Here is an 11,415-nt window from a genome sequence, read left to right on the forward strand (position 1 = left end):
CGTGCTGAATTCTAGTTGAAATGCTTGCAGTTTGATGTTCCACTCACCGACTCTTCCAGCCGAGTTGGGGCTCCCGAGTACCCTTTCCAAGGGGTATGCTAAGACGACCTTGATGGGATGGCCCTGGAAGTAGTGCCACAGCTTGCGTGAGGCTACCAATAGCGCGAGGAGGAGTTTTTGGGGCATGGGGTACCGCGCCCTTGCATCCCGTAGCACCGTGCTGACGAAGTACACGGGATGCTCGACGAGGTTGAGAGCGTTGGCACTGCTTTTGTCCTCCAGAGGTTGGGGCGCCTCCTGAGACGATGGAGCCCCCAGCGCATGGTCTCTTGGAGGGGCCTCTTCTGCTCCGGGGGTGCTCCCCTGCTGCGGCTGATCCTTTTTGGCTGGGGTCGCGGTCTCCGCGAGGCCTTTTTGGCTTCGCTTTGCTTCGACCCGGACGGTTGCTGCGGCCTTGGTCCGACGCTCTTCCCTAACCGCCACCAGGGCTGTGCTGGCAGAGTAGGGGGTGGCTGCAAGGTAGAGCACCAGGGGCTCCCGAGGACGCGGAGCTACCATCACCGAAGGGCTGGTTAGGTACCTCTTGAGATCCTGGAACGCCTTGTCGGCCTCTTCAGTCCATTCAAAGGGGCCCTTCTTCTTCATCAGCTTGAAGAAGGGCAGTGCTTGTTCCCCCAGCTTGAAGCTGAAGCGTCCTAGCGCGGTCACACATTCGGTGAGCTTCTGCATTTCTCTGAGGGTCTTTGGCGGGCTCATGTCTTTGACTGCTTTGACCTTCTCCGGGTTGGCCTCGATGCCCCTGTGGGATACGAGGAAGCCCAGGAGCTTGCTCGAGGGGACTCCAAAAGCGCACTTCTCTGGGTTGAGCCGCAGGTCCACCTCATTGAGGCTCGCGAAGGTTTCTTCCAAGTCCTGTATCAGGGTTTTTGCCTCCCGAGACTTCACCACAAAGTCGTCGACGTAAGCCTCAGCATTCCTCCCGAGCTGCCGGCCCAGGGCGATGTGCATCAGCCGCTGAAAGGTCGCGCCTGCGTTGCGCAACCCAAATAGCATGCATGTATAGCAGTACACTCCACACGGGGTCAGGAAAGCCGTTTTTTCCACGTCTTCTACCGCCATCTTGATCTGGTGATAGCCCAAGAAGGCATCCATGAAGCACAACATGTCACACTCAGCGGTGGAGTCGACGATCTAGTCGATGCGAGGAAGCGGAAATGGATCCTGCGGGCAGGCCTTGTTGAGGTTGGTGAAGTTGACAAACATGCGTTCCTTCCCTCCCTTTTTCGGCACGACCACCGGGTTAGCCAACCAATCTGGGTAGCGGACCTCGCGAATAACCCTTGCGCCTCTAGCTTGCGGGTCTCTTGGATGATCAAAGCTTGTTTCTCAGTGGACTGCCGCCTCGCCTTCTGCTTCACTGGGCGTACGTTGGGGCACACATTGAGGTGATGCTCAATCACACCCCTCGGGACCCCTGCTAGCTGATCAGGTTCCCACGCGGATACCTTCTTATTCGCGTGCAGGAATTTCACCAAGGCCTCCTCCTGCTCGGGTTCGAGGTTTGCGCCTATGGTAAAGGTGGCATCAGTGGACCCGTCCTCATCGACTGGTACTTTCTTGGTTTCCGCCTTGTCTTGGGTGAATAGCTGCTTCTTCTTGGCCGGTGCAGCCCCCTTGGGCACAAGGGCATCAGAGCTGGCGGGCTGCGCCACCACGGCTGTCTTGAAAGCAAGCTTGAGTGCATGTAGTGCATCCCTTGTGTCCCCCGACACGGTGAGGACGCTGCTACTCCCAGGCATCTTCATGAGGTTGTACGCCGGGTGAGTCACTGCCATGAACCGGGCCAAGGCCGGGTAGCCGAGGATGGCGTTGTAGAGGAGGCCGATGTGGGCGATGTCGAAGTCGATCAGCTCTGTGCGGAAGTTGTCGTAGGTGCCGAAGGTTACCGGGAGGCGAATCTGCCCCAAGGAGGCGGTGGAACCGACTCTGACACCCGAGAAAGGCCTGCTGGGCTGAAGCCACTCTAGTGGCACGTGGAGGAGGCTAAAGGCCTCCGCAGAGAGCACGTTGAGGCCAGCTCCACCGTCGATGAGGGTCCTGATGACTGCCACTTGGCAGATGGTGGGGGTGCACAGCATCGGGAGCGCACCCGAACCGGTGGGGTTGGAGGGGTGATCGTCCAAGTTGAAGGTCAGATCGGCCTCGGGTGCCACCCAACCCGGGGGAGTTTCTTGGTGCTTGGAGGCGGCGCCGATCTGGCGGGTGAACGGCTTGACGTGGTGGCTTGAAGGTGAAGGAAATATGCCCTAGAGGCAATAATAAAGTTAGTATTTATTTCCTTATTTCATGATAAATGTTTATTATTCATGCTAGAATTGTATTAACCGGAAACATAATACATGTGTGAATACATAGACAAACATAGTGTCACTAGTATGCCTCTACTTGACTAGCTTGTTGATCAAAGATGGTTGTGTTTCCTAGCCATAGACATGAGTTTTCATTTGATTACCGGGATCACATCATTAGGAGAATGATGTGATTGACTTGACCCATTCCGTTAGCTTAGCACTTGATCATTTAGTATGTTGCTATTTCTTTCTTCATGACTTATACATGTTCCTATGACTATAAGATTATGCAACTCCCGTTTACCGGAGGAACACTTTGGGTGCTACCAAACGTCACAACGTAACTGGGTGATTATAAAGGAGCTCTACAGGTGTCCCCGAAGGTACATGTTGAGTTGGCGTATTTCGAGATTAGGATTTGTCACTCCGATTGTCGAAGAGGTATCTCTGGGTCCACTCGGTAATGCACATCACTATAAGCCTTGCAAGCATTGTAACTAATGAGTTAGTTGCGGGATGATGCATTACGTAACGAGTAAAGAGACTTGCCAGTAACGAGATTGAACTAGGTATTGAGATACCAACGATCGAATCTCGGGCAAGTAACATATCGATGACAAAGGGAACAATGTATGTTGTTATGCGGTTTGACCGATAAAGATCTTCATAGAATATGTAGGAGCCAATATGAGCATCCAGGTTCTGCTATTGGTTATTGACCGGAAACGAGTCTCGGTCATGTCTACATTATTCTCGAACCCGTAGGGTCCGCACGCTTAAGGTTTCGATGACAGTTATATTATGAGTTTCTGAGTTTTGATGTACCGAAGGAGTTCGGAGTCCCGGATGAGATCGGGGACATGACGAGGAGTCTCGAAATGGTCGATACGGAAAGATCGATATATTGGACGACTATATTCGGACATCGGAAGGGTTCCGAGTGATTCGGGTATTTTCGGGGGTACCGGGGAGTTAAGGGAATACGAGGAAGAAGCAATGGGCCTCATGGGACAAGTGGTGGAAGAGAGGAGGCAGGGCACGCGCGCCCCCTAGCCCAAACCGAATTGGACTAGGGGGCCGGCCCCCCTTTCCTCTTTTTCCTCCCTCTCCTTCCTTCTCCTTCTCTTTCCCTTCCTTCCCCTCTCCTAGTTGGACTAGGAAAGGAGGGAGTCCTACTCCCGGTGGGAGTAGGACTTCTCCCTGGCGCGCCCTCCCTTGGCCGGCCGCCCCCTCCCCCTTGCTCCTTTATATACAGGGGCAGGGGGGCACCTCTAGACACACAAGTTGATCTTCGTGATCGTTCCTTAGCCGTGTGCGGTGCCCCCCTCCACCATATTCCACCTCGGTCATATCGTAGCGGTGCTTAGGCAAAGCATTGCGTCGGTAGAACATCATCACCGTCACCACACCGTCGTGATGATGGAACTCATCCCCGACACCCTGCTGGATCGGAGTCCGGGGATCGTCATCGAGCTGAACGTGTGCTGAACTCGGAGGTGCCGTACGTTCGGTACTTGGATCGGTCGGATCGTGAAGACGTACGACTACATCAACCGCGTTGTCATAACGCTTCCGCTTTCGGTCTACGAGGGTACGTGTTCAGTACTCTCCCCTCTCGTTGCTATGCATCACCATGATCTTGCGTGTGCGTAGGAATTTTTTTGAAATTACTACGTTCCCCAATAGAAGGCGGCACCTGCGAGCCACCCTGGAGAGCTGCGATGACCGAGGGTACTGGTGCGGCGTAATGGGCGAGGAAGAGGTCACGCAGTTCCCCCCAGGAGGTCACGGAGGCCGTCGGTAGGTGGAGCAGCCACATGCGCCGAACGCCAATGAGGGCCATGGGAAACCAGTTGGCCATCACCCTGTCGTCGCCCCCGGCCTTGAGGACAGCGTCCTCGTACGCCAGCAGGAAAACCAGTGGGTCCGTTGGGCCGTTGTAGCACGGCGGCATCTCGGGCTTGAACTTTGGCGGCCACTGCACCTGCCGCAAGGTGGGGGCCAAGGCTCAGAGCCCCCTGGCCCCAGTGCCGGCATCGGCTGCAGGAGCGGGCAGCGCGTCCATGGGGGCGCGACGGGCGTGGGACGACGAACCGGTTGGAGTCGGCGACGGGGTGGCGGTGCGGCCATCGCGCCGCACTGGAGGATGCGGGGACGAGGCCTGCTGCTCGTTCCCCGCCAGGCCGGTGGCGGCGTTGGCGGCAGGCGACGGGGAACGACGGGGGCGACCACCGACGGGCGCCGTCTGGGCGACGCGGGTGGCGAGAGCAGCCCGACGCTCGGCGCGAGCTCGGCGAGCGTCAGCCATGGACACGATGGAAGATCAGACGCGACCAGCGGAAGAAAGATTCCGACGCACCCCTACCTGGCGCGCCAAATGTCGGATTTCGGGTTCCGGCAGACCCTTCAGGTTCGAACACTGGGGTGCACACAAAGATCTTTCCCCTACCAGCTCACGCCTCGAAATCTCGCAAGGATCTAAGCAAGAAAGATGAACACACAAGGGACACGAGATTTATACTGGTTCAGGCCACCATTGTGGTGTAATACCCTACTCCAGTGTGTGGTGTGGTGGATTTCCTCAGGGGCTGATGGTGAACAGTACAAAGGGAGAACAGCCTCGCGAGGGGCTGTTCTTGAGCTGGTGCGATGAACTGCTTGGGCAAGTTCAGTCGCTTCTCTCTCTCTGATCGATCTGTTCTCTAGATGCCTCTCCCCTATGGTGGCTAGCCCTATTTATAGGGGGAGGCCCTGGGCCTCTTCCCAAATAATGAGCGGGAAGGGTGCCAACAATTGGCCATTTTGAAGGGGAACATCTAGTACACTTATCCTGACTAAAGTTGGTCTTCGGCTGCCAAAGGCTCTGACGATGACGCCGTCCTGGGCTCCACGATGACCTCCATCCTGCCGCTTTGCTGGTCTTGGTCTTGTTGCACCAAAACCGTAACCTTTGCCTAATGCCTTGGCCTGTGCTTGCCCCCTTTTGCACCGAAAGGGAAACAAGGACACTGCATAGGTCGGCGCTCGCCTAGCGCCCGCCTGATCTCGATCGCCATGGCTTGCATCACGGGCTCCTCGGGAGGTACCCCGCCTTGATCTCTCCGCCTCCTCGCGAGCCTGTCTGGGGAGGCTGCTCCTAAGGAAGCTTCCTGCCGTCCGCCCCGCGAGGCTTGGCCCCTCACGAGGGTGTTGAGCTTGAGCTGATGAAACTGGGCTGCATTGAGGCCCCACTTGAGCCACGCCGCAGGCCGCAGGAAGGCAAGTCTAGGGACCCCCGTTCCCAGAACACCGACAATCACACATAAGCCTCATTATATATTCCTCAAAACAGCCATCATACCCACCTATTATGGCATTTCCATAGCCATTCCAAGATATATTGCCATGCAACTTCCATCATCATCATATACATGACTTAAGCATTCATTGTTATATTGCTTTGCATGATCGTAAGATAGCTAGCCTGATGTTTTCATGGCTTGTCCGTTTTTTGATGTCATTGCTACGCTAGATCATTGCACATCCTGGTACACCACCGGAAGCATTCATATAGAGTCATATCTTTGTTCTAGTATCGAGTTGTAATGTTGAGTTGTAAGTAAATAAAAGTGAGATGATCATCATTTTAGAGCATTGCCCCATGAAAAAAAGAAAAAAAAAGACAAAAGGGAAAGGCCAAAGAAGCCTAAATAAAAAAGGGGGCCAAAGAAGCCCACCCAAAAGAAAAAAAAGAAAAAAAGAAAAAAAAAGAAAAGGGGCAATGTTACTATCATTTTTCCACACTTGTGCTTCAAAGTAGCACCATGTTCTTCATATGGATTGTCTCCTATGTTGTCACTTTCATATACTAGTGGGAACTTTCATTATAGAACTTGGCTTGTATATTCCAACGATGGGCTTCCTCAAATGCCCTAGGTCTTCATGAGCAAGCAAGTTGGATGCACACCCACTTAGTTTTCAGTTGAGCTTTCATACACTTATAGCTCTAGTGCATCCGTTGCATGGCAATCCCTACTCCTCGCATTGACATCAATTGATGGGCATCTCCATAGCCTGTTGATTAGCCGCGTCGATGTGAGACTTTCTCCCTTTTTGTCTTCTCCACATAACCTCCATCATTACATTCTATTCCACCTATAGTGCTATATCCATGGCTTGCGCTCATGTATTGCGTGAGGATTGAAAAAGCTGAAGCGCGTTAAAAAGTATGAACCAATAGCTCGGCTTGTCATCGGGGTTGTGCATGATGGGGGCATTTTGTGTGAAGAAAATGAAGCATGGCCAAACTATATGATTTTGTAGGGATAAGCTTGCTTTGGCCTTGTTGTTTTGAAAAGACATGATTGCATTATTGGTACACTCGAAGTATTATTGTTTTTATGTCAAATGATAGACTATTGTTTTGAATCACTCGTGTCTTAATATTCATGCCATGATTAGACACATGATCAAGATTATGCTAGGTAGCATTCCACTTCAAAAATTATCTTTTTTATCATTTACCTACTCGAGGACGAGCAGGAATTAAGCTTGGGGATGCTGATACGTCTCCGTCGTATCTATAATTTTTGATTGTTCCATGCCAATATTATTCAACTTTCATATACTTTTGGCAATTTTTTATACTATTTTTGGGACTAACATATTGATCCAGTGCCCAGTGCCAGTTCCTGTCTATTGCATGTTTATGTTTCACAGAAAACCAATATCAAACGGAATCCAAATGGGATAAAACGGACGGAGAATTATTTTGGAATATTTGGGATTTTCCGGAGGAAGAATCAACGCGAAACGGTGTCCAGGGTGGCCACGAGACAGGGGGCGCGCCCTCCCCCCTGGGCACACCCTGGACTCTCGTGGGCACCCTGTAAGGCAGTTGATGCCCTTTTTTGCCGCAAGAAAGCTAATTTTATGAGAAAAATCTGGGCGAAAGATTCACCCCAATCGGAGTTACGAATCTCCAGATATAAAGGAAACGGTGAAGGGGAAGAAACAGAGAACGCAGAAACAGAGAGATAGATCCAATCTCGGAGGGGCTCTCGCCCCTCCCAAGGCATGGAGCCAAGGACCAGAGGGGAAAACCTTCTCCTCTAGGGAGGAGGTCAAGGAAGAATAAGAAGAAGGGGGGCTCTCTCCCCCTTGCTTCCGGTGGCGCCGGAACGCTGCCGGGGGCCATCATCATCACCGCGATCTTCACCAACACCTCCATCATCTTCACCAACATCTCCATCACCTTCCCCCTTCTATATCTAGCGGTCCTCTCTCCCGCATCCCGCTATACCCTCTACTTGAACATGGTGCTTTATGCTTCATATTATTTTCCAATGATGTGTTGCCATCCTATGATGTCTGAGTAGATTTTCGTTGTCCTACCGGTGATTGATGAATTGCTATGATTGGTTTTTGAGTTGCATGTTTTATTATTGGTGCTGTCCTATGGTGCCCTCTGTGTCGCGCAAGTGTGAGGGATTCCCGCTGTAGGGTGTTGCAATGCGTTCATGATTCGCTTATAGTGGGTTGCGTGAGTGACTAAAACACAAACCCGTGTAAGGGGATTGTTGCGTATGGGATAAAGGGGACTTGATGCTTTAATGCTATGGTTGGGTTTTACCTTAATGAATCTTTAGTAGTTGCGGATGCTTGCTAGAGTTCCAATCATAAGTGCATATGATCCAAGTACAGAAAGTATGTTAGCTTATGCCTCTCCCTCAAATAGAATTGCAATAGTGATTATTGGTCTAGTAATGTGGTCAATTGCTTAGGGGCAATTTCACAACTCCTACCACCACTTTTCCACACTCGCTATATTTACTTTATTGCATCTTTATCTAAACAGCCCCTAGTTTATATTTTTGTGTTCTTTATTATCTTGCAAACCTATCCAACAACACCTACAAAGTACTTCTAGTTTCATACTTGTTCTAGGTAAATCGAATGTCAAGCGTGCGTAGAGTCGTATCAGTGGCCAATAGGACTTGAGAGAGAATTTGTTCTACCTTTAGCTCCTCATTGGGTTCGACACTGTTACTTATCAAAAGAGGCTACAACTATCATGTATACTTGCGGGCCATCAGGATGCATGTAGGAGGTGGTATGAGAGGCATACTATATCGAGGGGGAAGGAGTGTGCGAGTACGAGAACGATGAAAAGAGTGGTGGGAGTGAGGCATGGACGGTGACAAGAGAAGAGGCTTGTGTTTGTGCTAGGCACACCTGGCTAGAGAGGCATATCGATCGATGTGTGCCGTTAAGAAGGAGCTGGGGGGCCTACACACACCGTGGGTGAATGACTTAAAGTGAAAAGACGAATTTGCGCGATGGAGCTAGAGAATGCTGAGGGAGGGTGAGAGGGATGCGGGCGTGTGCATGCACAAGAGAAAGTTAGTGCTAGCTACAAACATAAGAGGGTTATGTGGGTGTAAAAGACGAATAGAGATCATATATACTTCATTATAAAAAGAGAATTCGGATATTTGAAGAATTTATCATAGTGTTTTAAACTGACACATGTGTGAATATATATAACGGTGATACACATGGTGTGGTTATGAACATGTTATACTACATTTAATATATTTTATCTCTACTCTTATAAAAAAACGGAGTTGTTGATGATGTTGTGCCTGCCATCCTGCATTATAGGCCGTCCGATTTATATCTGGCGGATAGCAGGGAAACTATGATGGTTGAAGTTGGCAACAATCATGATTGTAGATTCTTATTGAAATAGAGAAACGAATTCAAATTTAGTTCGAATTGCAGCGGTAGTATAGACATTTGGAATGCACTAAAATGTTGGTATGAGTAGGTTACATGCATTATATAGCAAGCGAAAAAATTTAATCGGACATAACATGGATTCATACTCCCTCCTTCCATCTATATAGGGTGTAATGAGATTGTTAAGACCGCCTTTGACTATTCACAAGATTGATAGTACATGACATGCACAATGTGAAAATTATATCATTGAAAGAACCTTTCATAGACGAATTTAATGGTGTGCTTTGTGTAAGTTGCATGTCATATATCATTGCTCTAATATTTAGTCAAAGTTAGAATCGAAAAACGCATTAGGCCCTATATAGATGTAAGGAGGGAGTAGCTTTGAATAGCATTTGTATAGTAAAACGGGGCAAGACTCTCTCTTTGTGTGGTGTGAATAGTTTTTTTGTTTTCTTTTTGGTTGAGGGAAGTGCGAATTGATTTGGTATGTACAAGTACAATATTACTACACATTACATTAGGCTTGTCCCTAAAATTCAACCCGCGTCTTGTTATATCCCGAAAATTCAGATATCGTGCTCTCAAAACTTGCGCCTTCACAACCCGCGCCTTGCTATCCCAAAATTAGAACGCGTGCGAAAACTCCCTCCAGCTGCCAAATCCCGACACGCGAAATCCCCCTTCTAACCCTGAGCCAAAAGGGTCGCTAGTTCAAATCGGTGGGGGGTACTTTTGTAGCACACCCTACATTTTGGACAAGCGCGTCCCTAAGTCATGCTTCACCCCCTCCCATCGCCCCCTTTTCGCCATTCGAAATCCCAGGCCGCCATAACCTCTCCGCTCCAGCCGCAAAACCCCACCCTCCTTCGTCCACCACGTCACCGCTGCCCAGCCGAAGCCTCTTCCCTGACGACGTCGTCCACCGCAACAGCTCGACGTCCCTCGTCCACCTCCTCGGATGAGGATCCATCATCCATCTCGTCGTCCCGCCGGTTCAGCCTCCCCGTCCTCCACCTCCAAGGAGCTGCTCCGACGATCGCCTCGTCTATCACGGCTGCTCCATCCCCACAGCGCCACCTTAACCTGCTCCACCGAAACCGCAGCATCCTCACCGACTCCTCGGACAAAGCTGAGGCCTACTCGGCGCCACCAAAGAGGTTGTACACTCATCGCATCGCACCTTCTCCTTAACTCGACCTCCCGACGCTGACGATGCTCCATCCCACACCCCCATGGAGCGGCTACCTTGAAGCCGATGCCACGGGCCACATCTCCACGGTGGCTCTCCCCCAGTGCCAGGCCCCTTCGGCGACCGCGTCCATACTAGCCGGATCTGCTACTGCTGCTCCGGCTCTCGCTCGCTCGCGATGCTCCTGCTGCTCCGGCTCTCGCTCGATCGCCAGCTCGCCTAGTTGCTGCTGTTGCTCTCCCCCTCGCTCGTGTTGTTGCTCTGCTCCGATTAAGCCACACTTCAGTCGAGTCAATCGACTTTTGGGTCAATCAATTTTCAGGGGTTGGGGGAGCTCACCGGAGTTAATGAAAAAACACCCGCAGCGGGGATGGGGGCTCACGGGAGAGGTACCCCACTATCTATCTTAGGGTTCAGGGTGGGGGCGGGGGGGCTAGAGGGCTGGCCGGGGCAGCAGTGGCGAGTTGTTTCAGGGCGGCGAGGCGGCGCTGGGGCCGGCGGTTCAGCCGGTGGTGGCTGGCGGCTTAGGGGGTGCAGGTTGAAGATGTACTGCAGGCCCTCCCTAAACTACATGTCAAGTGCCTCTCTGCTACCATTGTGTTCAGTTTTGACAGTAGCATTCAGATTCCACAGTAAATTTCAGTTTCGACAGTTAAGTTCAGAGTCAACAGTTTTTACCTCATCTGTTGTAGTCAGGTGGTTTTTGTTGATGTTAATTTTACATCCATTTTACATCATCTACTAGAGATGCTATTAGAATCCCACTTGAGATTGACGATGTCTGTCTTGTGTTGCTTCAGCCTGACGTCTTACGGCTCACCGGAGCTGCTCCAACGACAGAATGATCCATCAAAACAAAGCACCTTCTACAGATTCCTCAGATCTTCCTCCACACCTCTGACAGCCACCTCTGCCTCAACTGCTTCAGTGACCAACCCAATGATGTTGAGGTCGACACGACTACGGCAAAGAGGTTGTACACTTGTTGCATCACTTATTACTATACATTCACGTTGATCCATTAGGGCTATTTTGGTTCAACGGAAAAACATCGATCCACTGGTTGTTACCATCACTCTAAATTTCTGCATGCTCTCTTTACATAATCTCACCATATTTTTTTCATATGCATGTCAAATATTGTACACT

The sequence above is a fragment of the Triticum dicoccoides genome, chromosome 5B (assembly GCF_002162155.2).
Source record: "Triticum dicoccoides isolate Atlit2015 ecotype Zavitan chromosome 5B, WEW_v2.0, whole genome shotgun sequence".
Classification (NCBI taxonomy): domain Eukaryota; kingdom Viridiplantae; phylum Streptophyta; class Magnoliopsida; order Poales; family Poaceae; genus Triticum; species Triticum dicoccoides.